The sequence below is a fragment of the Bidens hawaiensis genome, unplaced genomic scaffold, assembly GCF_021521415.1.
Source record: "Bidens hawaiensis isolate Kalapana, Puna unplaced genomic scaffold, B.hawaiensis_p1.1 tig00020231_1, whole genome shotgun sequence".
Classification (NCBI taxonomy): domain Eukaryota; kingdom Viridiplantae; phylum Streptophyta; class Magnoliopsida; order Asterales; family Asteraceae; genus Bidens; species Bidens hawaiensis.
Genome location: NW_027493079.1, coordinates 350699 through 376099, shown reverse-complemented (window position 1 = coordinate 376099; position 25401 = coordinate 350699). Strand labels below are relative to the sequence as shown.

At 40.5% G+C, this 25401-nt stretch overlaps 1 pseudogene; it reads left to right on the top strand.

Moving 5' to 3' along the window:
- Positions 1-2161: 2161 nt before the first annotated feature.
- On the top strand, positions 2162-3589 carry LOC143560168 (UDP-glycosyltransferase 89B2 pseudogene; annotated as a pseudogene).
- The last annotated feature ends 21812 nt before the right edge of the window (positions 3590-25401 follow it).

Genomic DNA, 25401 nt, shown 5'->3' with positions numbered 1-25401 from the left:
ATACAAAGGCCTAACGTGTTTGTTCTTATACAAGTTGCTAATTGAATTACTTATGAGATAATATAAAACAAGGTTCCTTTTTGATCTATAAGTATATGAGTAGATGTTACCTTGTTGCCTCTCAGGTCACATATATTGTTACTGTTAAGTGTTGGTTTGGTTATAGGCTTATATGATAGCGTACTCGTAGTCCAAGCTAGATGTACGAGGATCGAATCTTACTTGTGTTTCATTTATCATATCACGTAAATATAGACATATTCACTAAAGACATTTTCATACATATTCGCTTTCACTTATCTTAATTATTATGAACGTTTCAACCTATTTGAATTGCTCACCACATTATATACAATTACACATACTTATACCCAATAACGCTACTGTTACTATTACTAAAGTTCTAGGGCAACTTAATTACTTAATGCAACCCCTGAAATATTATTAATATTATTGTTACCATTACTGACATTTTAAAAGCAACGAATTCCCTATGTAGGGCCACTGCACGTTACCGTTATTGTTGGTGATTATTGTAAGGAATACGATTTCTAAATATGGTCTCTAGAATATCTCTGATACTTTTAACACAAACATACTTTTATTTATAGACTCAAGATTCATACTAACGTTTTCAACAAGAATGTTTTTGATTTATAACCACGTAAACTTCTTCATTATTTACTTTGGAAACGGTTTTACATTACGACTATAAAACATGTGAACCCAACAACATTATGTTGATCGTTTTCGAGTATGTTTTTCAGGTTTATAACGAAATTCGTGGAATACAAGTAGGGACCATATGCATCATAGGATACGACATTTTAAAGGATTTCATTGTTATAACTTAAAGCGTTTTGAAATCTTTTTATGTATTTGAATAACTCATGTTTTGTAAACGTTTTAAACAATTAGTATCCTATATAAATTTATGTTTGCGATAATCATATGCTTACGATATACTTGATCTCATGCGCTTGTGCTTCTGCCTTGGCGTGGTGTGACAACTTCACTTTTAAGCCTCAACATTTTCTTTTATTAGAAGAACTAGTTTTTACCCCCCCCCCCCCCTTATTACGGGGTTGTTTTACATTGTTTCTGATGGCTTGAAAAAATGTAAGTAACAATGGAGCTTTTAAAGGTTTCGTTTATATATATTAATATATATATTAAAAAAAGGATTTTCTCCTCCTCACAATATCACCATTCAATTTACTCTTCAATTCTATATTATTTTATTGTTAAGGCTATAAATACTATGCTCCAAACAAAAGATTAACATTACTCTCTTTTTACATTATCATATGGTTATTTTTCTCTTTATTTTACTTAATGTTTTAGCTAATTATAGTGTTTAACAAACTGCATCGGTTTGTTGACTTTACATGTATGATTTATCGGTTAAACAATTTTTTTAAATTTTGCTTTAGTATTTGTTATAGTTGGTCTTTACAATGACCGAAACTTCTTCATATTTAAAACTATCTCATTGTCACATGTTTTATCCATGCTTCAATGTTTGATACTGCCCTTTAAAATATGTTTTTTTGGGTTACTAATCCATGTTTACAAATCTGTGTTGGTACCGTCAATACCGAATTTGCGTCGGTTCGCAACTATAACGTGCCAATTTTTATTTGTTCTACATGTGACAAATTTTTGTATTTTGGCATTAACGGGTTTATTTCTTTTGTTTACTTCCGATGTCGTAACCCGATACAGGTTGAGTTCACGTCGACTCACAACAAGTTCATGGTTTAACGCTTTTATGTATGTTTTTTTCGTTTAATTTAATGGCCCCGTCACGAAACGCGGGTCCTAAATCCTAGTTTAAGATTAAGATAGGATAGGATTTATATGCTTCATTAATTATAAATTTTAAAGGTCATTTCCCTTATTTATTAATCATTGGTTCTCTATGCAATAATCTAATTGGGTATGACTTATGAGACTTTATATACTGTAGTTTTTAAATTAATCCGGTTCTTAATTTTGGTTCAACTAGTTCGACTAGTCAACCAAGACGGCTAGTTCGTTGCCTGATCGGGTTTTGGAAATAGTTCTTTGATGGTGTGAGTTGGTAATAAATAGTTGTCCAACGGTCACTATCAGTTGATACAAAATTCCACAATTGTTGTCTACATCCACTCTAATCAATCATTAATAATATCAACCAACACACAGACAAAACTCCACCAATCTATCTGGCTCTCCAATCCCAACGATGTCCGGAACTCACATCCTCGTATTCCCATATCCAGCACAAGGCCACATGCTACCACTCCTACATCTCACCCACCAATTAGCAGCAGCTGCCAACCTCTTCATCACAGTCCTCATCACCCCCAAAAACCTACCAACTCTCTCCACCCTCCTCGCCGCCCATCCCACCACCGTCACCACCCTCATCCTCCCTCTTCCGGCATCGAAAACGTCAAGGACCTTCCCTTCAACGCCTTCAAGCCCATGATGGTTGCTCTCGGCCATCTCTATAACGCGCTTATGGATTGGTTTCGGAATCATAATAATCCACCGGTGGCTATAATATCTGATATGTTTTTGGGATGGACAAACTGGCTTGCCCAAGAGCTTGGTATCCGAAGATACACGTTTTCGCCTTCCAGGGCCTTCGGGCTTTCAGTTATATATTCGTTGTGGAAGAATCAGCCCAAGAGGGTGAATTGCGAAGATGAGAATGAGGTGGTTAAGTTCCCGGAGATTCCCAACTCGCCGGAATTTCCTTGGTGGCAGGTGTCGCCGGTTTACCGGAGTTATGTAGAAGGTGACCCGGAGTCCGAGTTTATTAAAGACGGGTTTTGGGGGAATTTAGCGAGTTGGGGACTTGTTATAAACTCGTTCACAGACTTGGAACAGGTTTATGTTGACCATTTAAAGGAGGAGCTTGGGCATGACCGCGTGTTTGCGGTGGGGCCGTTGCTTCCCCCCGGTGTTAAGTCAACCGACCGAGGTAGGGCCAGCTCGAGTGAGGTCCTATCATGGCTCGACACGTGTGCGGATAACAGGGTGGTGTAGTTTGTTTTGGAAGTCAACAAGTGTTGACTAATGGTCAGATGGAGGCGGTCGCACTCGGGTTGGAAAAGAGTCAAGTTCTGTGGTCGGTTAAGGAACCGACGGTAGGGCATGTGGCGGCGGATTATGGGAGGGTTCCGGAGGGGTTTGAAGACCGTGAGGCAGGGCGGGGTCTTGTGGTTAGAGGATGGGCCCCACAAGTGGCGATACTAAGTCATGACTCGGTGGGTGCGACTTTGACTCTCTGTGGGTGGAACTCGACATTGGAGGCGATTGCGGCCGAGGTTCTAATGCTGACATGGACGATGAGCGCGGACAATTAGTCGAATGCCACGTTAGATGAGTTGAAAGTGGGAATAAAAGCATGTGAGGGAGGGAATGTGGTTCCTGACTCGGACGAGTTAGCTGAGTTGTTTAGTAAATCAGTGAGTGAGGCGACTCGGTTGGAGAGAGAACGAGCCAAAGAGTTGAGGAAGGCAGCAAAGGAAGCAGTCGGTGAGAAAGGGACTTCCGTACGTGAATTGGATAGATTAGTTACTAGTTTCTCTATCTAAAGTAATTATTAAATAATTAGCATGCTGCTATTTGTTTAGTTTTTCAATAATTGGTTACTAAATAAAATATGCGTGGAATCAATTTCCTTATGATCGTGATGTTTGGTAAAAAATATATATTAACTTCGTTTTCTTTTTGAACGGACAAATCATACTTACTCTTCTAATAAACCAAATGTTGAGATATATGTGTCAAACCTATATTCAGTTATAGACTAATTTTTCCTCATAATAATATTATATCATAATAGCTCATCTTATTAATCCTAATTATCCATAGGTTATAAATCAAAACTATTTTGGCAAATTGGTTATAACCGGGTTAATTTCACGCATAATATCACGCCTAACTTCATATTTTCCTCTCTAGCAGTCGAGTTCTCCTAATCCTTTCTGTCCATCTAATCGGTCTCTTGTATTAGGTAAGAATTGCATATCCTTAATTGTTTTGCTTCAATTTTTGTCAATTATGTAGAAAACCAGAGAGGCTGAATATATAGTTTTCTTTTTTTTTTAAATTTCTTCTTTTAAAAGTTTAGATAATGTTTAGACCTTGTATATGGAAGAACATTTGTTGTGTATTTTAATAATAAACAAATATAAGTATGTAAAGAGTTTTGTGAAAGAGATACACAACTGATGTATAGAGGTTCAAGTGGATGTTAACTAATCTACCCTACATCCTCTCCCCGATCGAGAGTTTTGTTCACTAAGCAGTCTCCCTAAAACGGTAGGGATCACCGGTACAATCGTCTCACTCTTCAAATGAAGTAATCGTAGTATTCACCAAGTACACCAATTACTTAGCTTTACAATTCTCCACTAATCCAAGGTAGTGAGCACTTTCTTCACTAGCCACACTAAGTGACTAGCTTTACTCTTCTTCAATATCTCATTATATCAAGATAGTGAGTCTTCACTTAATCTCTAATTAACTCTATATTAAGATAGAGTTCTCAACCAAATACAAGAAAACACTATATTAAGATAGCGTGTTTCCTTCTCAAATCTCACTTGTCAAATCACTAGAACAACCTCTAGTGATGAACTCTCAAAAATACAAGTGAATAAATGTAAGATAATAACTTTGAAACTCTTCTTTTTGCTCTAGTATATCTTGATCTCTTCTCTTAGAATTGAAGCTTGAATTCTTAAATACGAAAGAGAATACACTGATTGTATGTGTTAGTGTTATAGAGCAAAGGGTGAAGTCTTTTGAATTCCTAAGTCTTCTATTTATAGCCCAACATGTGAGAAAGGTTGTCTTCATTCTGCAGACCCTACGGTCTATCCCACGGTCGGTTCAATCGACCGTGACCGTCTAGTCCATATCAACTATGGTCTTATGAACACAAACGTTATGTAAGTTTTTATCTCCTTTTCGGCCACCAAATGGAGATTCTTCACATGTTAAAAAATGTCTTTATCACCAGACTTTGCACCATAAACCATATTCATCAAATGGGATAAACATTTTATGGTTTATTCTCACACATACCTCCTATACATTTGACTTATCCATTTTCACAAATTTAGGATTTTTAGGCTGGTTTGAATGGAAAACTTAATATTATTCTTTCAATAATTATTTGAATTTCAAATAACTAACTTTTATAAAATGGATTTTATAAAAGACCAATAAGATTTATAAATTCCTTATTATAAAATCTTTGTAAGTTATTTACATGCCTTTTTTATATATATATAGAAAATGGCCAACACCTTTTTTTGTCCATGTTTGGTTGTAAGCAATTTGGGTGACCTTCGACCCACTTCTTCTTCTTTTATTTATTTTATTGAATATAATATAAATTGCAGCCTCTCCTGTTATTTATATAATATAAAACGCACTTTGAGAAAATAGAAATGACTTTTGGAAGAGAATGAATCACAACTTTATGAATCAAAACTCATTAGGATCTCTTTTTAGTACGCACCTTCAACAGTTAATCTAGTCGAATTTTGATATGAGAGTTGTCAAAAAAGTGTTTAAAAGACGTAAGAACATAAAATAGAACACTTTATAGGCTTGTCAGTTATGTTCTTATGTTGGGGATTTCAAAATAGCAACCTGGATTATTTAGAGAGTCGTGTGATAACTTTCAGATTAAAAGTTATTTTGGTGGTTCTCCAAAATACTTTAATCAGATAAAACTCTAACTTGAGACAAGAATTTCGTATGGAATTTGTGAGGAAGATGAACCAGAGAAAACTCGTCAATCCAAATATGAACGATATATTAACCTAGGGCAGTTTTCAGGCAGTTTCAAAGTTAGATAACTGCTTTAAGCAGTTATCTATTCAAAATTCGTTATGTGTGACATAATCATAAAATTCATTTTTCTAATGAAATTTTAATGAAGCAATATTAACGAAAATAAAATTTTTCCAAGCTGACCTAGCAGCTTAACCCTAGCCAGGGGTGCTGCCCCTTGGACCCTGCTAGGGGCTGCTGCCCCTAGAACCCCGCAACCGGGGGCGCTGCCCCCGGACCCCCGGTTCGTTAGGGGCTTCGCCCTAATATCATAGTAAACTAAAGAAAGCGTGCACTTCGCACATCCCGAACTTGCTTAATGTTTACTATGATTAAATTGATCGACCAGTTAATCAAATTACATTAAAATACTAACATCTTATCCGTTAACGCGGGCCACTTGTGGCCACATTCGGATCCTGTAAAATTTATGATATATAGATTATTAATATAAAAAATTTACGTGTAATAAAAGTAAAAAAAAAAGAACTAATAAATCAGCCAATTGTTACGTAGAATCAATACCATATAATAACAGATCATCAGTGGCCTATCTCTTTATTTATTCCATGCAATCAATACTACTTAAATTACCGATTTGATTTTCTTATTCCTGCAATCAATACTACTAAAACTCAAATAAAGTGAAAACTCGATAAATTAATACTCGATTATTTAATAAACTCTCTAACATAATATTTTTTGCCGGTCCCGACTCGGGGATAGGGTGCTAAATTAATAATTTGTTAAAATTATAAGATAATACATTTTTGATAATTTCTTTAGACCCCATATAAAATATAAATTAATAATTCCTTATATATAGCATATTACATGAATGATTTATGAAGGTTTCTTGAAAAATGACTCAATTGTCTTTTGTTTTTTGTTGAAATCAATTTCCCATTGAATCTCGTCTCTAATTTTCCTTAGCATGGTAAGAACTTCTTGTGTTGTTTTCTCGTAGCTCAACAAGAAATTGTTCAATATGATTGCCGCTTTAATAGCTTCGTTTCGCGAAGGGGGCTCCATTGTAGAACTTTCATCATCTTCTACATCGATATCATCTTTATTAATTCCAATAACGCTTTCAATAATTTCTTGGATCATTTTTCAATTCAACTTGGGAGATTGAAGGTTTCTTTCAAATTGGGCCATTCATTTGATATACATGCATTGTATACAATAATTAAGTGGAAGCTTGAAAGGTGTTTGTTAACTAAGTATTCTACTATAAATTAATAAAATATTAATTAATATATAAATTAATAATTATTAATTTATCGATTAATTAATAACTCTTTTAATTAATAAATTTTGGTGGTCCAAAGTGTATTATTTTATAGAGTTTCTACTGTATAACTGTGACAACCGGTAATTTCCCAAACCCATAAGCTAAGTAATCAACCTAATAATTAGGTGATTGTAAATATTAAGCGCGTGCATATGTTATGTGCGCCCTGCGCGAGCGCGCCATGTTAGTCAGCGCGTGCAGTTGTTATGTGCAACCTGCGCGAGCGCACCATGTTAAGAACCAGCGTGAGCATATGTTATATGCGCCATGCGTGAATGCTTTGGCTTTATGTTTTCATGTAACTTAAACATTATGTTGTCTATGGGTTGACCATCCCGCATGATGCTAAGGCGGGTGCATCCTACATCGTTTATGCGCGTGCGGAAGGGAACTAACCTACCCGCATGGCGGGAACGTTGAGAGCTAGTTTGTCTGAAGCTCCAAGATGGAATTGACTTCAACATGACTGATCACTATGTTGAAATACCAAGACCACCTGGAGAATCTACAAATGAAACTCAAATGTCCCTAACTGCGAGAAGGTTACGCACCTACCCGCAGCAAAGACATGTCCTATACGCAGAAAGCTATGCGCACCAAGTTATACGCGCAGAACACTTGGTCTATTCTCCAGTTAAGGAGATTACTCCCGCCCGAAAGGAAACAGTAGCGTGTTTCAGAGATTTTCCACTTTTTACTGTACACTGACAAAAGTACCTGAAAAAGCACACTGTAACATGAAAAGTCAACTGTCAGCCACCCTATTCTCACCAACCCCAGATCTGCATGTTCTGTCCAAATCAAATCAAAATCTTTTATCCACCACTCCACTCTTAAGTAAATAATAATAACTTCCATACTTTATCATCATTACATTTAGATATGAAAAGATTTTAATCCCCTAAAGCAAGGGATTGTGTTCCCTTGAGTTTGCCTATAAATTTGTAGCCTAAATCATCACCCAAAACACACTTCAAAGAACTACAAACTTGCACTAATCCTTTCCCAAGCATCCGTTGTTTCCAGCTCCGATCCTGTTACTAGGTAAGCCGAGAATATAACCTTGAGACCTACTATCCAACCCTTATATTCTCCTATTTCTTGATCTTAATATATATACTTGTTATTTAATCGTATTCTAGACCTTCGATTCCGAGGCCAACACCAAGAAAACCCGAATCTCGATTAATCCCTTAACAAGAACCTCAGGTGAGTCTCACAGCCCCTATTTTCACTGTTTTCACTATTTTTAAACTGTTTTCGGGGCGAGGGACACGTACTTAAATAATGTTTTATCATGGTATACTTACAAGCTATGAAAGCGATTATGTGTTTAAGTTATGTTTCATGATGAGCAATGCAAACGGTTATCTAAGGTTTTCAATGTATGTGCGCTAGAACTCGAGTAAGTGATCACTTTACCATTGGAACTCTAAGGGTAGGGACTGCTGGTTTGATCCGCCCACTCGTAGGGGTCGCACCTCTTTGCATGGACGAGTGCCTGGCATGGGGCAGTACTATGGGGTTGAGCCCGCTCGTAGGGGTCGCGCCTCTTTGCATGGACGAGCGCCTTGTTTTCCGGCACAACGTCTGCGCGTAACCCGCGGGACGGTATCCTTAGCTCGTAGGGGCAATGCCTCTTTGCATGGACGAGCACAGTTTCTCAGAATTGTTCGCGCGTAACCCGCGGGACAGTATCCTTAGCTCGTAGGGGCAATGCCTCTTTGCATAGACGAGCATAGTTTTCCAGAAACGTCTGCGCGTAACTCGCGGGACGGTTTTACGTTATTTTCGCTCGTAGTGGCTGCACCACTTACATAGACGAGCACCGTATCCAAAAATTGTTCACGCGTAACCCGCGGAACGATTTTTATCAGAATATTGTCAGAATTGTGTTAATACGATTTTACCAAGCAGATGTTAATGATGTTGCCAGAAATGTTTCAGAATGATTTTATCAAGTTACTAAAACTTGTGAACTCACTCAGTTTATACTGATTCAAATGTTTTTACGTGTCTTTCAGGAGATAACTAGGTAGCGCATGGAGTCACACTTAGAGCACCACACGCTGAACATCTAAAAACAAGCTTTTTGGAAGATTTTGGTTTTATCCCCTCGATGCGCACGGTTACCCGCCGCGTAAGGGGATATGGCGAGGAAATCTTCAGTTTTATACTTGAATGTTTCTTTTTGTAATCTTGGAACAATGTAATGTGTTTGTAATAAACTTCTCATGCGCAATAAAAATCTTTGAATGTTTTGCAATGGCCCGTGCTTAATTATCAATCCCCACTCGTGCGCGCTCGGCTGTTTCCGCCGCTCAGGGCCGGGTGTGACAGATTGGTATCAGAGCACTGGTTATAGCGAACTAGGAAAAGAAGTTTTTAACCTAGACTATAACCTTTGGGGAATCGCATGAAATATTTTTCAAAGAGTATTTTCAAAAGAATATTTTCAAAAGAAAAATCACACACGCACTTAGGAACACGGGTCACTGTCTAGAGATAAGAACATTATGTGCTCTGAGTACATGCGCTAAGTTTGTTATATTTTCTTTTTATGAAAAGAATGCCTCCAACCAGAGCCAAGGGAATTACCATGACACCCGAGGAGCTTGCAGAAATAATCGCGCAGGCGATTGCAACGCATGAGGCCAGCAAGGCCGAATCTAGTCAGGGTCGCCAAGAGAACGAGACCCCAGAACCCGAATCCGGAGCCTTGAACAAAGGATGCTCCTATAAAACATTCATGGCCTGTAGGCCTTGGCCGTTCAAAGGCACCGAAGGAGCCATTGGGCTCTACAATTGGATTGACAAGATGGAGACCGTTCTCTCCATCAGCGGATGTAGTGAAAACCAGAAGGTCCTTTACGCGACCTGCATGTTCCAAGAAGCAGCTTCGTCTTGGTGGAAGCTCCAAGTAAAGACTTTGGGGCGAGAAGTTGCTCTTCACAAGACCTGGGAAGAATTGAAAGAAATGATGATGAGAAAGTTCTGCTCTCGCGCAGAAATTCAGAGCTTGCAACAAGAATTCTGGAACCACACCATGGTAGGAACGGATATCGATGCCTACACCAATCGTTTCAACGAGCTTTGCCAGCTGGTGCCAGACATGGCAAACACAGAAGAAAAGAAAATCGAGAGGTACATCTTTGGGTTACCTCCTGTCGTTAGAGTCCCGCTCAACGCCGCCGCACCTCCGACCTTTGACGAGGCGGTTGCGCGAGCCATCACCCTTACAAGGGATACGGTTCGTGCGGGTATGTTGACCACCCGCTTGAACGAGCAGCGAACCTCCGACTCCAAGAGGAAATGGAACTCCCACCGAGGGTCAGACTTCAAGCAGCCACCGCCCAAGAAGCAGGAAAGCACAAGGGTTTACGCGATTCAAGCCGCGGAACCATCAAGAAAAGGATACAGCGGGCCTCGCCATGGTGCAGCAAATGCAAGTATCACCACGAGGGTGAATGCGCAAAAATCGAATGCGCCAAATGTGGCAGGACCAGGACACAAGGCGATGAATTGTCGCATCAGAGAAGCTGGATCGAGCGACAGCTGCTACGCATGCGGGAAGCCTGGACACTTCAGTCGGGATTGCCCACAGAAAGGAAACCAAGCTCGCGGGAGAGCTTTTGTGATCGGCGCGGGTGAAGCAAAGGAAGAGCCGAATGTGGTAACCGGTACGTTTTTGCTTAACGGTCATTATGCATCTGTCTTATTTGATACTGGCGCTGACCTAAGTTTTATATCCCATGAGTTTAAAAACTCCCTGGGCTTAGCGACCAGTAGGCTAGACAAACCTTATACTATAGAACTAGCCAATGGTAGGCAGTTATGCGCGAATGAAAGGACTGAGCAATGTGTAATAGTCATGGGAGGTCATGAGTTCAATATAAACTTGTTGCCAATAGATTTGGGAAGTTTCGATATTGTGGTAGGTATGGATTGGTTGGTCGAGAATCTCGCGGAGATTGTTTGTCATGAGAAGCAGGTTCGGATTCCACTGTTGAACGGAGAAACTTTGATGATCCAAGGGGAAAGAAAGGGAGTTGCGACGAAACTGATTTCGTGCCTAAAGGCGCGTAAGTGCCTAAGGAAAGGGTGCTACGCCTTCCTGGCGCATGTAGTAGAGAAGAAAGATGAGCGAAGAATTGAAGACTTACCGGTAGTGCGCGAATTTCCAGAAGTTTTTCCTGAAGATCTGCCCGGATTACCGCCGCCGCGACAAATCGAGTTTCGAATTGATTTGGTCCCAGGAGCTGCACCAGTAGCCCGAGCGCCTTATCGATTAGCTCCATCTGAGATGCAAGAGCTATCCAATCAGTTACAGGAACTTTTGGATAAGGGTTTCATACGCCCAAGCTTTTCACCTTGGGGAGCTCCAGTACTGTTTGTTAAAAAGAAGGATGGTTCGTTCAGAATGTGTATTGACTACAGGGAGCTGAACAAGCTGACAGTCAAGAATCGGTACCCTTTACCGAGGATTGACGACTTATTTGACCAGTTGCAGGGATCCAGTTATTATTCGAAGATAGATCTACGGTCAGGATACCACCAACTTAGGGTCCATGAGGGAGACGCGCCAAAGACAGCCTTCCGAACTAGATATGGCCATTATGAGTTCTTAGTGATGCCTTTCGGGCTAACTAATGCGCCGGCTATATTCATGGATCTGATGAACCGTGTGTGCAAACCATACTTGGACAAGTTTGTGATTGTGTTTATAGATGATATTCTGATTTACTCTCGGACCAAGGCCGAGCATGAGCAACACCTGAGATTGATTTTGGAATTGTTAAGGAAAGAAAAGTTGTATGCGAAGTTTTCCAAGTGCGAATTTTGGCTTAGAGAAGTTCACTTCCTCGGTCACGTTGTAAACGAGAAAGGAATTCACGTTGATCCTTCCAAAGTCAAGGCCATCGAAAACTGGGAAGCGCCAAAAACCCCAACTGAGGTGAGGCAATTCCTTGGACTAGCTGGCTACTATCGACGCTTCATTGAGAACTTCTCCAAGATAGCTCTACCTCTGACCGCGCTAACTCAGAAAGACAGGATGTTTGTTTGGGGCGAAAACCAGGAAGCAGCGTTTCAAATGTTGAAGCAGAAATTATGTAGTGCGCCAATTCTATCTCTGCCCGAGGGGACAGATGACATCGTCGTTTACTGCGACGCTTCACATCAAGGACTCGGATGTGTCCTTATGCAGCGAGACAAAGTCATAGCGTATGCCTCGCGCCAACTTAAGACCAATGAAAAGAACTACACAACGCATGACCTGGAACTTGGAGCGGTTGTCTTCGCGCTAAAAATTTGGCGCCATTACCTCTATGGTACAAAGTGTATAATCTTTACGGATCACAAGAGCCTTCAACATATATTTGATCAAAAGGATTTAAACATGAGGCAACGAAGATGGGTTGAATTGTTGAACGATTATGATTGTGAAATAAAATACCACCCTGGAAAGGCGAATGTGGTGGCAGACGCGCTAAGTAGGAAGGAAGCGAATAAAAACGCTACGAGTCAAGGCTCTAAGGTTGACCATTCACGCAGATCTCTCTACCCGCATCCGAGACGCTCAGCAAGAAGCCTTGAAACCAGAGTTTGTTAAAGACGAAGCCCTTGGGGGAATGATTAAGAGTTTGGAACTGAAAGAGAACGGCAATCTATATTTCGCTAACCGCATATGGGTCCCTCTCAAGGGAGGATTGCGCGAGCAAGTATTGAACGAAGCTCACAAGACGCGGTATTCCGTACATCCTGGCGCAGACAAGATGTACCAAGATGTTAAAACACTGTATTGGTGGCCCAATCTTAAAGGCGCCATCGCGACGTATGTCAGTAAGTGCCTAACGTGTTCGAAGGTAAAGGCTGAATATCAGAAACCATCAGGATTGCTTCAACAGCCAGAAATTCCCATGTGGAAGTGGGAACAAATCTCTATGGACTTCATCACCAAACTGCCAAGGACACCTGGGGGTTATGACACAATATGGGTTATTGTGGATCGGCTAACTAAGTCAGCGCACTTCCTGCCGATTAAAGAAACTGATAAAATGGAAAAGTTAGCCCGACTATATATTCGAGAAGTAGTTTCAAAACATGGAGTCCCAGTGTCCATCATTTCTGATCGAGATAGTCGGTTTACATCAAGGTTTTGGAGATCGTTACAAGGAGCTCTAGGTACTCGCCTTGATATGAGTACAGCTTATCATCCTCAAACGGATGGGCAAAGCGAGCGAACAATCCAGACATTGGAAGATATGCTGCGCGCGTGCGCAATCGATTTCGAAGGTAGCTGGGATACTCATCTCCCATTGGTTGAATTTTCTTACAACAATAGCTATCACACAAGTATCAAGGCTGCGCCGTTCGAAGCTTTGTATGGGCGCAAGTGTAGATCCCCACTGTGCTGGGCTGAAGTGGGTGACAAGCAAATGACTGGTCCTGAATTGATCCAAGAAACAACAGACAAGATTTTTCAGATAAGGGATCGCCTTAAGACAGCGCGCGACAGACAGAAGAGTTACGCAGATGTGCGAAGGAAACCATTGGAGTTTCAAGTAGGGGATAAAGTACTATTGAAAGTCTCTCCATGGAAAGGAGTCCCCCGTTTCGGCAAGCGAGGAAAGTTGAATCCGCGCTACATTGGACCATTTGAGATCCTGGAAAGGATCGGTCCGGTTGCTTATAAACTTCGTTTATCCGCCGAACTCAGTGGAGTTCATGATACGTTTCATGTGTCCAACCTCAAAAAGTGCTTATCTGACGAAACGTTAATTTTGCCGATGGAAGAGATTCACATCGACAAACAGCTGCACTTCGTAGAAGAACCTATAGCAGTAACCGATTGGAAAGAACAAAAGTTACGCAGGAGCAAAATCAAGTTAATAAAGGTTCAATGGAACTCGAGGCGTGGGCCTGAATTCACTTGGGAAAGAGAAGATCAGATGCGCATGAAATACCCACACCTCTTTCAGAACATGGCTTCTGCCAGCAACGTCTCCTAAATTTCGGGACGAAATTCGTTTAACGAGGGGAGAATGTGACAACCGGTAATTTCCCAAACCCATAAGCTAAGTAATCAACCTAATAATTAGGTGATTGTAAATATTAAGCGCGTGCATATGTTATGTGCGCCCTGCGCGAGCGCGCCATGTTAGTCAGCGCGTGCAGTTGTTATGTGCAACCTGCGCGAGCGCACCATGTTAAGAACCAGCGTGAGCATATGTTATATGCGCCATGCGTGAATGCTTTGGCTTTATGTTTTCATGTAACTTAAACATTATGTTGTCTATGGGTTGACCATCCCGCATGATGCTAAGGCGGGTGCATCCTACATCGTTTATGCGCGTGCGGAAGGGAACTAACCTACCCGCATGGCGGGAACGTTGAGAGCTAGTTTGTCTGAAGCTCCAAGATGGAATTGACTTCAACATGACTGATCACTATGTTGAAATACCAAGACCACCTGGAGAATCTACAAATGAAACTCAAATGTCCCTAACTGCGAGAAGGTTACGCACCTACCCGCAGCAAAGACATGTCCTATACGCAGAAAGCTATGCGCACCAAGTTATACGCGCAGAACACTTGGTCTATTCTCCAGTTAAGGAGATTACTCCCGCCCGAAAGGAAACAGTAGCGTGTTTCAGAGATTTTCCACTTTTTACTGTACACTGACAAAAGTACCTGAAAAAGCACACTGTAACATGAAAAGTCAACTGTCAGCCACCCTATTCTCACCAACCCCAGATCTGCATGTTCTGTCCAAATCAAATCAAAATCTTTTATCCACCACTCCACTCTTAAGTAAATAATAATAACTTCCATACTTTATCATCATTACATTTAGATATGAAAAGATTTTAATCCCCTAAAGCAAGGGATTGTGTTCCCTTGAGTTTGCCTATAAATTTGTAGCCTAAATCATCACCCAAAACACACTTCAAAGAACTACAAACTTGCACTAATCCTTTCCCAAGCATCCGTTGTTTCCAGCTCCGATCCTGTTACTAGGTAAGCCGAGAATATAACCTTGAGACCTACTATCCAACCCTTATATTCTCCTATTTCTTGATCTTAATATATATACTTGTTATTTAATCGTATTCTAGACCTTCGATTCCGAGGCCAACACCAAGAAAACCCGAATCTCGATTAATCCCTTAACAAGAACCTCAGGTGAGTCTCACAGCCCCTATTTTCACTGTTTTCACTATTTTTAAACTGTTTTCGGGGCGAGGGACACGTACTTAAATAATGTTTTATCATGGTATACTTACAAGCTATGAAAGCGATTATGTGTTTAAGTTATGTTTCATGATGAGCAATGCAAACGGTTATCTAAGGTTTTCAATGTATGTGCGCTAGAACTCGAGTAAGTGATCACTTTACCATTGGAACTCTAAGGGTAGGGACTGCTGGTTTGATCCGCCCACTCGTAGGGGTCGCACCTCTTTGCATGGACGAGTGCCTGGCATGGGGCAGTACTATGGGGTTGAGCCCGCTCGTAGGGGTCGCGCCTCTTTGCATGGACGAGCGCCTTGTTTTCCGGCACAACGTCTGCGCGTAACCCGCGGGACGGTATCCTTAGCTCGTAGGGGCAATGCCTCTTTGCATGGACGAGCACAGTTTCTCAGAATTGTTCGCGCGTAACCCGCGGGACAGTATCCTTAGCTCGTAGGGGCAATGCCTCTTTGCATAGACGAGCATAGTTTTCCAGAAACGTCTGCGCGTAACTCGCGGGACGGTTTTACGTTATTTTCGCTCGTAGTGGCTGCACCACTTACATAGACGAGCACCGTATCCAAAAATTGTTCACGCGTAACCCGCGGAACGATTTTTATCAGAATATTGTCAGAATTGTGTTAATACGATTTTACCAAGCAGATGTTAATGATGTTGCCAGAAATGTTTCAGAATGATTTTATCAAGTTACTAAAACTTGTGAACTCACTCAGTTTATACTGATTCAAATGTTTTTACGTGTCTTTCAGGAGATAACTAGGTAGCGCATGGAGTCACACTTAGAGCACCACACGCTGAACATCTAAAAACAAGCTTTTTGGAAGATTTTGGTTTTATCCCCTCGATGCGCACGGTTACCCGCCGCGTAAGGGGATATGGCGAGGAAATCTTCAGTTTTATACTTGAATGTTTCTTTTTGTAATCTTGGAACAATGTAATGTGTTTGTAATAAACTTCTCATGCGCAATAAAAATCTTTGAATGTTTTGCAATGGCCCGTGCTTAATTATCAATCCCCACTCGTGCGCGCTCGGCTGTTTCCGCCGCTCAGGGCCGGGTGTGACACTGCAATCCGTGATTTGGTGATCGATCCAACATTACTCGAAGATAAGTTAAAGTCGGAGCACATGACAGCGGATTAAATGCATAGGATGAAGCAATTTCGTCAAACTCCTCATCCATGATTCAAGCGTTTAATTGGTCACGTATCCAATCTTGATTATGAATGTCCTTCTAATGATTGCTGGATCCACGATGACTCGGATTCTGAGCGTGAAGAAGGTGAAGGTGGGAACGATAATGATGAGGGTGATGATAATGATGGTGGTAATGATGGTGATCCAGCTCAACATCAACGTGTTGAGGTTGAGGCAGTTGTTGTTGAAGCTGCTCGACATAAGCAAAAAGGGAAAGGGATTGCTGGTGAAGGGTACTCAAAGCGTCGAGTGACTTCTGGAGCTGGTGTTTCATTTGGAGTTCAGCCTCCAAGGTCGTCTGTTATTCAACGCCCAGGGGTGCCGCTTACTACTAGCACCCTGGAACTTACGTTGACGACCACACTCACTTCTGATCCTAGGCTTGGCATGATTCCACAGTCAGTTTTATCTACTTTGCCAAGGCCTACGACTGCTACATCAGTGGTTTCCCCAATACCGATGATGATGCCACCACCACCCATGGATATTTCTTTTATGAGGCTCAATCTTCCTCAGGGTCCTGTTCAGCCAATTCCTTCTTCGTTTCATGCCATGACACAAGATCAACAGATGAATATGCTCTTGAGCTTACTTCATCTCTATGAAAATCAAATGGCTGCTGATAGGCTGACACAAGAGCGAATGATGGAAAATTAAAAGAAGCTGCTGAGCTATGTCTCTTTTTTCCAAAAGCAGACCAAAGCCCTTCGTGAGATTGTTACGTCTCAAGGGATGATGTTACAACAACAAGAAGACATGATTCTGCAGCTTACATGCAATGATGACGCGCTCAAGAAACTCAGAAACGATGATGAAGATCCTGATGAGTCAGGTGCTGGGGGTGAGACGAAACAAACTCACAACTCAGCCTCTGGTGCAGGTACTAGTGCTGCTACTGGTGAATTGAGTAAGCAGTTGATTGTTTATCATGACTCGGAGAATGTTAAACCCATTGAGTCGATAAAAGCCAATACTGTTATATTTGTTGATGTTGAGGGGGTGATCAGAAGCATTGTAAGTGCTGATGAGATTGAGGTTAGGCAGTTCATGGAACAGTCCTTAACACAAGAGCAGATTTCTGTACTGCTGGGTCTAAATGACGATGAACTAACCGTGTTAGAGGTGGAGGGTGATGTGGAGGTCGAGAATGATGAAGAGGTCTTGAATGATCCGACTATTCAGATGAATACGTCTTTCATTTATGAAGACGAGGAAGTTGAGATTGAAGATTTAATGGCTGAGGAGTATCCTGATTTATTTCAACACTCTAATGTTGATCATGGTGCTCCAGTATATAATGAAGAAACTGTTAAAGCATCCGAAAATCAGTTGGAGAAGGAATCAAAGGCCAAAACTGTTGATACAAGATTTGATTCGAAGACTGATCCATCTGTTGAAGATATTCAAGGTTGGTTTGCTTATAGAGACAAGAGAGATCGTAAGATTATCAATGCTTACAGGTATGTGGATAAAGAGCTGGAAGAGGAAGCCATTGCATGTGCCAAAGCCAATCAGATGACTTCTTTCAAAGCCGTGTCAAAAGTTCGAGGTGACATTATTTCATGGCTTTTCGATTCTGAATTAAAAGTGTGTTATCATCAAATGGGAGAACGACGTTCAGTATTATGAAAAGATTACTGACGTTCTCTCATTACCAAGATGGGATGTACGGACTCTAGCGTACCGTCCTTTTATTAACCGTGGCGGGAATCACCAAGCAAGTTGGTTCCACCAACATTTGTTGTTTTAGGTGAACCATGGATTTAAATTCTTTAAGCCGCAGATCCCAATTCCTAAGTGTATTGATAAGATCGATCCAAGAACGGGCTGGAGGAAGCTGGTGCTTAAAGTTAGACAACCGAAAACAATGAAGTGTGTACTAGTCAAGACGCTGAATCAACACATGTATTTATCTTTTAACCGTTGGTATTATGACAATCGAATTGGCGAGGCCGTTATTGTTCTGGGTAAGGGCTTAAAGGCCAAGCTGATTAGGATTATTGATCTTATGTGGCTCGTGAACTTGACAAAGACCAACAATGACGTGCTGTTCAAGAATAAGATATTTATAGAGCGTCAAGAAGACTATGACCGAGCAATGCAATTTCAACGTGTTGTTCATGTGTGTCATGAGCATGGGATTCATTGCTGCAGAGACTGGCAGACAAAGTGCTTCAAATAATTTAAAGACATAGAGCTCAATACGAGGGGGTGTCTGTTAGTGAACGGTTTTGTGTCTCGAGTCTTTGTAACTTATCTTTTGTATAATTAATGAAAGAAACATTATTATATTAAGCTAGTTCGTTAAGAGAGTCTAGTTCGTTAAGGATGTTTAAAGAACTAGAAGTTAAGTTAAGGTTCCTCCCAATTCATTAAGGAGGTTTAACGAATTGGGAGTCTGTTTCGTTAAGTTTATTTGTTTGTTTTGTAATGTAACGAAGTGGAAGGCTAGTTCGTTACGGAATGTGTAACGAACTAGACCCATCTTCCTATGTATAGAGGTTCATCCTATGTTTAATTTAACGATTGGTTTAATAGTATTGAACCTCTGCAGAATTGTGTTCTCGATTAATCATTCGCATATTTATCCTATTACATAATATATACACATACTACAACTAATACTAATCATATATAATCTATCTATACATATAATCTATAGCCGAAATGATTAATCTATGAACTAGATCCTATTAATCGTATTTGGATCTTAGATTTGAGATCTCAGGTCCTCTCACTAAACCATTACCTTACAAATTTATACTCAAATATGGCCTTTATAATCAGAAGCTACATCATCCTCCACGCCTACCGACGTTTCCGGAGCCGCTCAACCAATTACTCCTCCACCTGCTGTCCAGAGAAAGACCACCAATCATCAATACCTCAGGAGCTGGAGGATCCAACAATGTGATCCTTCCCACAACAAGACCTTCTGCCAGCGCTCCAGTTTAAACAGCTGGATCTTTCAACACGAGGCCCGTTTTCATGTCTAACAATGATACTATTGATGTTTTATTGTAGATAGAACACATGGAAGCTTAGAAACAAACCAATAACTCTATAACGAGGGAGCTCCAAGATTTCCGGGCACAATGGAGGAAGCCAGTGGATGAATCCTTCACTCCATTGCTACCTAGGAACCTGAACTTTGATGCATCAGGTTCCCAAGGAAATGCCTACAATGATTTCCTTCCCATGCAACCCACAATCAGGATAAGTGATCCAGTCCAGTCCACGAGAGTTACTCATACGCGGGAATTTGGTGTTATTTCGGGATTGTCAACTGGAATTCCCGACACGGGTAGTATTAATAATGTTACTATAGCTGTGACTAACCATGATGCTATGCTGAATTCTGGTATTTGCTCGATGGTTCAGAAAGAATTGCAAAAAACTGAAGGAGCTGATATCCAGCGTCCCAGGAATAGTCCAGCCGATCCCAGAGGTGGCCCCAAGCAATCACAGAATCTCGAGATTCGCACCTCCCATATGCAATGCCAAGATCCCGAAATAATTCCAAACGCCGAGCATGAAGCTGTATGATGAAGCCACGGATCCCGAGGAACATGTCACCCAATATCCTGAGAGGATAGGGATCAACCATGTTTCGGTCAAAAATCGATTAAGGATAATGTAACCAAATTTGTAAACTGAGGTTTAGTTCTTGTATTACAATAACGATTATGTAATGAATATGAGCAATAACACGGAGTTTTGTTGCGAGGAAAAGCCCTTGATCATGGTCGGATCGCCGGCACAAAAACCCCGAGTGATGACAAATCTTCTATCACCACTTTACTAATCAAAAAATGGTGTTACAATGTTGGAGATTATGATCAGCGAGTACTAGAATTGCTAAGTGTGTGTGAGTATTGCTATGATAATATCTGAGTATTGCTAACGAACGTGAAGTGTGTAACCTAACTGATCGCAAGCTCGATTAAATACAAAAATAAAAGCTAACAACTAGTCCTACCTTTGCGCCACTCTCCCACCAGCCACGTCCAAGTCTTTTGACCACGTGCTGAATGAGCTCCACAACGTAAAAATTGGTGGACTAGGTCCTCTATCCGTTAGACATATTAATTATAGACCTACACATGAGAAACAATCATTAGTAACACAAATACCGAGGATCCTTGATCCTAAGCAACCTGGAACATATCTCAAGGATAGATGATCCCAATGTTACACAAGGATAAAGTATCCTCGGCATAAAATCTATGCCCTAACAAACCCCATACCTCAGAATCTCAAGGAAGTCTGTTTGTGTAAAGGCTTCGACTCAACCTTAACCGGAGCCGCATTGAAATAGCTCATAAGTGTCCATCCTTTCTCCAATAAATCTTTTGCTCATTTAGTTAATCTGTTTAATAACCTATTTTCTTGTACCAGAAGTTTTGAAAGATTAACTAATGACTTGTATAGGGTCACACAGGGTAATGAAGAATCCTTTAGGGACTATGTTAGTATATTTAGCAGGGAAACATTAGCGATCTCCAATCTTGATGTAGCCACTGCGGTGCAAGCTTTCAAGATGGGACTTAAGAAAAACAATCCATTTTATGAAGATCTTGTAATGAATCCTTGCAAGAACCTGGAAGAAGCAAGAAACAGGGCACTCAGATTCATCCGGCTGGAGGAAGACAAACTGGTCCAACAAAGGTTGGATAGTGTCAACAACTACAACCACCCCAATAGAAAGTCGGATTCCCCATCATCTAAACCGTACCGATCCAAGCCATATACCGGAAATCAAGGTTGAAAAAAGTCTCTAAGCCTTAGGCGGCTGACTAGGGAGCTGGGTGTACTCGTAGTACTCGGGGAGTACTCGAAGAGTACTAGGACAAGGAAAATGTAAAGAAAATTAATTTTTGGATATTATATATATATATATATATATATATATATGTCAAATATCATAAATTTATTAATATTTTTAATAAAATAGGTAACGATCAATATAAATAAGAGAAATACATTTTTAAATAATAAATTATTCTAAAAATTGTTAGTCTTTAGTAAAAAAAAGATATTTGTTCTTTAATATTAAAGATATACGAGTTTTCTTTATTTTTTAAGCCAAAATCGGCTCAAGTTCACCGACTAGATGCGATTATGACTGAGGTTTACCATCTTTAATAAGTTCTTAGCAACTAAGTGGAATTAAAGAAACTCTCCTTGGTGACATACCTTGTAGCGAGTACTCGGCCTTGGAAACCTACTTTTACAACATTGCCGGAAATAATAGAGTTAATGTGGTGGACGATGATGAGGATGCTGAATTCTATCCTAACTTAAATTATTATTGTTTTTCTGTTTATATTCCTGGATTAATGTATGCCATGCAGGATCTTGGTGTTAAAGCAAGGTGGCCCCGAAATAACAAGAGGAATGGTGCATGAAAGGTAAGTCTAAGTGGTGTGCCTTCCATGAGGATTTCGGTCACATGACGGAAGATTGCATCGCTTTAAGGAGAGAGATTAGCTACATACTCAGCAAGGGCCACTTGAAGGAGTTGCTGGGGAAGAAAACAAAATTCGGGATCCCGAGCAAGATCCCAAAAGAGCAGGATCCCCACATCTGGATGCTCGTGTCGTGAATGTTATCTCTGGTGGTTCCGACATTTGTGGAAAATCCTCATGAGCTTCTAAAAGAAATGCCAAAGTAGCTAAAGCAAATAAACCAAAAGGACAGACTAGGACGATAGTCCTTCCGAAAGAAACCGGTGTCCAGTTTGACAATGAAGATCTGGATAACATCCAAGATCCTCATCACGACGGTTTAGTCATAACCCTTTATTATGCTAATTGTTTTGTGCACAGGATTCTAGTAGACAATGGAAGTTCAGTAAACATAATTCAACTAGATACCTTGAAGAGGATGAACATTCAGGAAAACGAAATTGTGACAAGATCCTCAATCTTAGTGGATTCAGTGGTGAAGCCAAGAGTACCGTGGGGAAATCAAACTCCCTGTTTACGTCGAGGGAGTAAACTATATACATAAATTTGTTTTATTGTTGCACTAACTGTTTTGGTCAAATATTAACTAAGGATAATATAACCAAATTCGTGAGGTGAGGTTTTGTGCTAAGTTGCTTAGAAAGATTATGAATCCGTTGCAATCACAAACACAAGGATTTATACGAGGAAAAGCCCTTGATCTTTAGAGGATTGCCGACATAAAAACCTCGGGTGATGACAATTGTCTATCACCACTATATTAATATAAAAAATGAGAATACAAGGTTTTGGAGAATATGATCAGTATTACAACGAAAGCTATGTATGTGTATTGCTTAGAGAGAGATCTCAAAGTATCTCGTATGTACGAAGTGATAAGTTAGTGACCTAGCTTATCATAAACTTGGTTATAAAGTAAAAGAGATTAATAACAACTAGTCCTATTTTCTCGTCATTCTTCCACTAGCCACTCCCATTCTTTGACCACGTACTTGAAAGAGTCTTGTAGCGAAATATTAGGCTGACCAGGTCCTATAGCCATTTTATCAATCAATTACAACACCATTCAAACACAATCATTAGTAAACAAATAATATCTAGGATCCTTGATCCTTCATAACCTTGAATATATCTCAAGGATAACTGATCCAGAAGTCACACAAGGATAGATGATCCTTAGAATAAATTCTATGCCCGAACAATTGCCCCCAAAAGGGCGGGTGTATATGCAATACTGCTGTCATTTTGAGTTTTGAATCCCTGCAAAAGATAGAACGATTAGACTGGTGTCAGACATCATTATTATCGTTAACCCTTACTATCAACTCCAGCCGCTTATATATGTGATTGGTATACTTCTTATAACCACATATCTCGGCAGACTGTTCGAGTATCCTCTTTTCTTCATCTTTCCCTTTCTTTGAATAATATAAAAAAATGTCCACCACCTTCTTCTCCTTCTAACCACTCTGATCCTTCCGAATTATCGGAAATGCAATCCCAGAACCTCGTTACCAACCCATCCATGGAAATCTGTAAATTTACTGATCCCGAAATAGATACACTACAGCCATTGTTTCCACTGAAACAGTTTTCCGACCACTCGACTCGTTAATCCGATGCGACACTTACTCAAAAACTTGGACCTGTTTCCTCTCCTATCCTTTCTTCATCGGTTACACATATCCATTCCCCTCTTTTACCCTGATTTTTTTCGATACTACCGGAATGTCTTACATCCAAGCCATGCCGATGATTTGGAGGGTTTTGCGTACCATTGAGAAGATAATGTAGGAGGAAAATATCGAGTTTAGCGTCCAGGAGCTATCACACCTTTATAGCCTAACCACCCACGTTTCAAACCGATTTGTCTTGAAATCAAAGCCTCGATAGCTGACTCCAATTTCAAAAGTAACCCAGAACAGTTCCTATTGGAGGAATCAATTCTTTTTCATTGAACGAAACTCCATCCCTGGTGGGGTCGATTTACCATTAAAGTGGGTTAAATCCTTAGAAACGGTTTAGGATAACTGATTCTTCTTTTAACTGTTTTTTCTTGTTTATTCTTCTTTGCAGTGGATAACTTCGCATCCTTGGCTAATTTACCTGGAACAAGAGAGAAAGCAAAAAGGTTTCTTGCTCTAGATTCCGAATTCCAAACTATCCAGGCCAAATTCATTGAGGCTTTTTGTGAAATCTCTTCGGATTCCAACAGCAGCAAGTCAAGTAAGACTTAAATTTGTATAATAAATTAAATTGATTAGAAAACTTATATGTTTGTTGTGATTTACAAGCGCTCAAAGGTCCAACAAATCCACCAGGAAGTTCTCTTTTGAGGATATTGACAGCCTCATATCCCCTCAAGTTGTCAATAAAGAAGCTTTGAAGACGGCCACCACTTCTGAACCAAAAACTGCAACCACCAGGGCCAAATCCAGAGCGGCCAAGAGAAAAAGATCCTCGGAGCCTGAGAGTCCCTTCGAAATGGTCATCGCTGTAAGTATCCTTGATCGTTTGATTCCTCTTTTATGTAACAAGGATCCTTTTAACTTTGTGTAACTGTCTGGTACAGGCTGTGAATGCTTCCAAAGACTACCACTAGAAGATTGTTGGCCAACTGAGGGATAGCCTTTCTGGCATGGGAAGCGCGACTGCCGCGAAGGATAAGGCTCTGGCCAAGCTCAACAAGGAGAAAAAGCGCTTGGAGAATCTGTTATCCACCACAGAAGCACACTACCAAGAGGAGGTGAAGCAAGCCACTGAGGAGGCAAAAATGTGGACTACAAGGTCGGTGTTACAGGGCCGAATCAAGATGGTTGCTGAAGCTGCTGATCCTGCTTTTGATAGATCAGCTTGGGATGTGGAAAAATGGAAGCAGGATTTGGTGGGGCTTGGTGGTGGTGAGGATGAAGAGGAGGTTGAGATGGCTGATGGAAATTGAGCTGGAACGAGTGGAGTGAAGGATGCAGGCGAAATGGATGAAGGGAAGGAAACAACAGCAAGTGGTGAGGAAGTTGCTTAAACGGGCTATGAAGGATAACATAGACAAGGCCTGAGCACGTTTTTTTTTTTTTATTTTGATGATGTTTTTTTAAGTATATTCGATAATGGTATGTACTGAACGATAGTAATCTAGGGTAAAGGATCCATGATCCCTAAGACAATTTACGGAGGTAACAAAGGTGGAGGGATCCTCTGTTTGTGGGGATGAAGCCTGTGATGCCCCTGTTTTTTATTTTCCTGCACTCTATGAACAGTTAGTATTACTTGCTTAACCCGGGTGGATGATCCATCTTTTGAATGGTGAAATCCGGGATACAAATTTTGGGTAAGTCCAAGTGACTTATGATTAA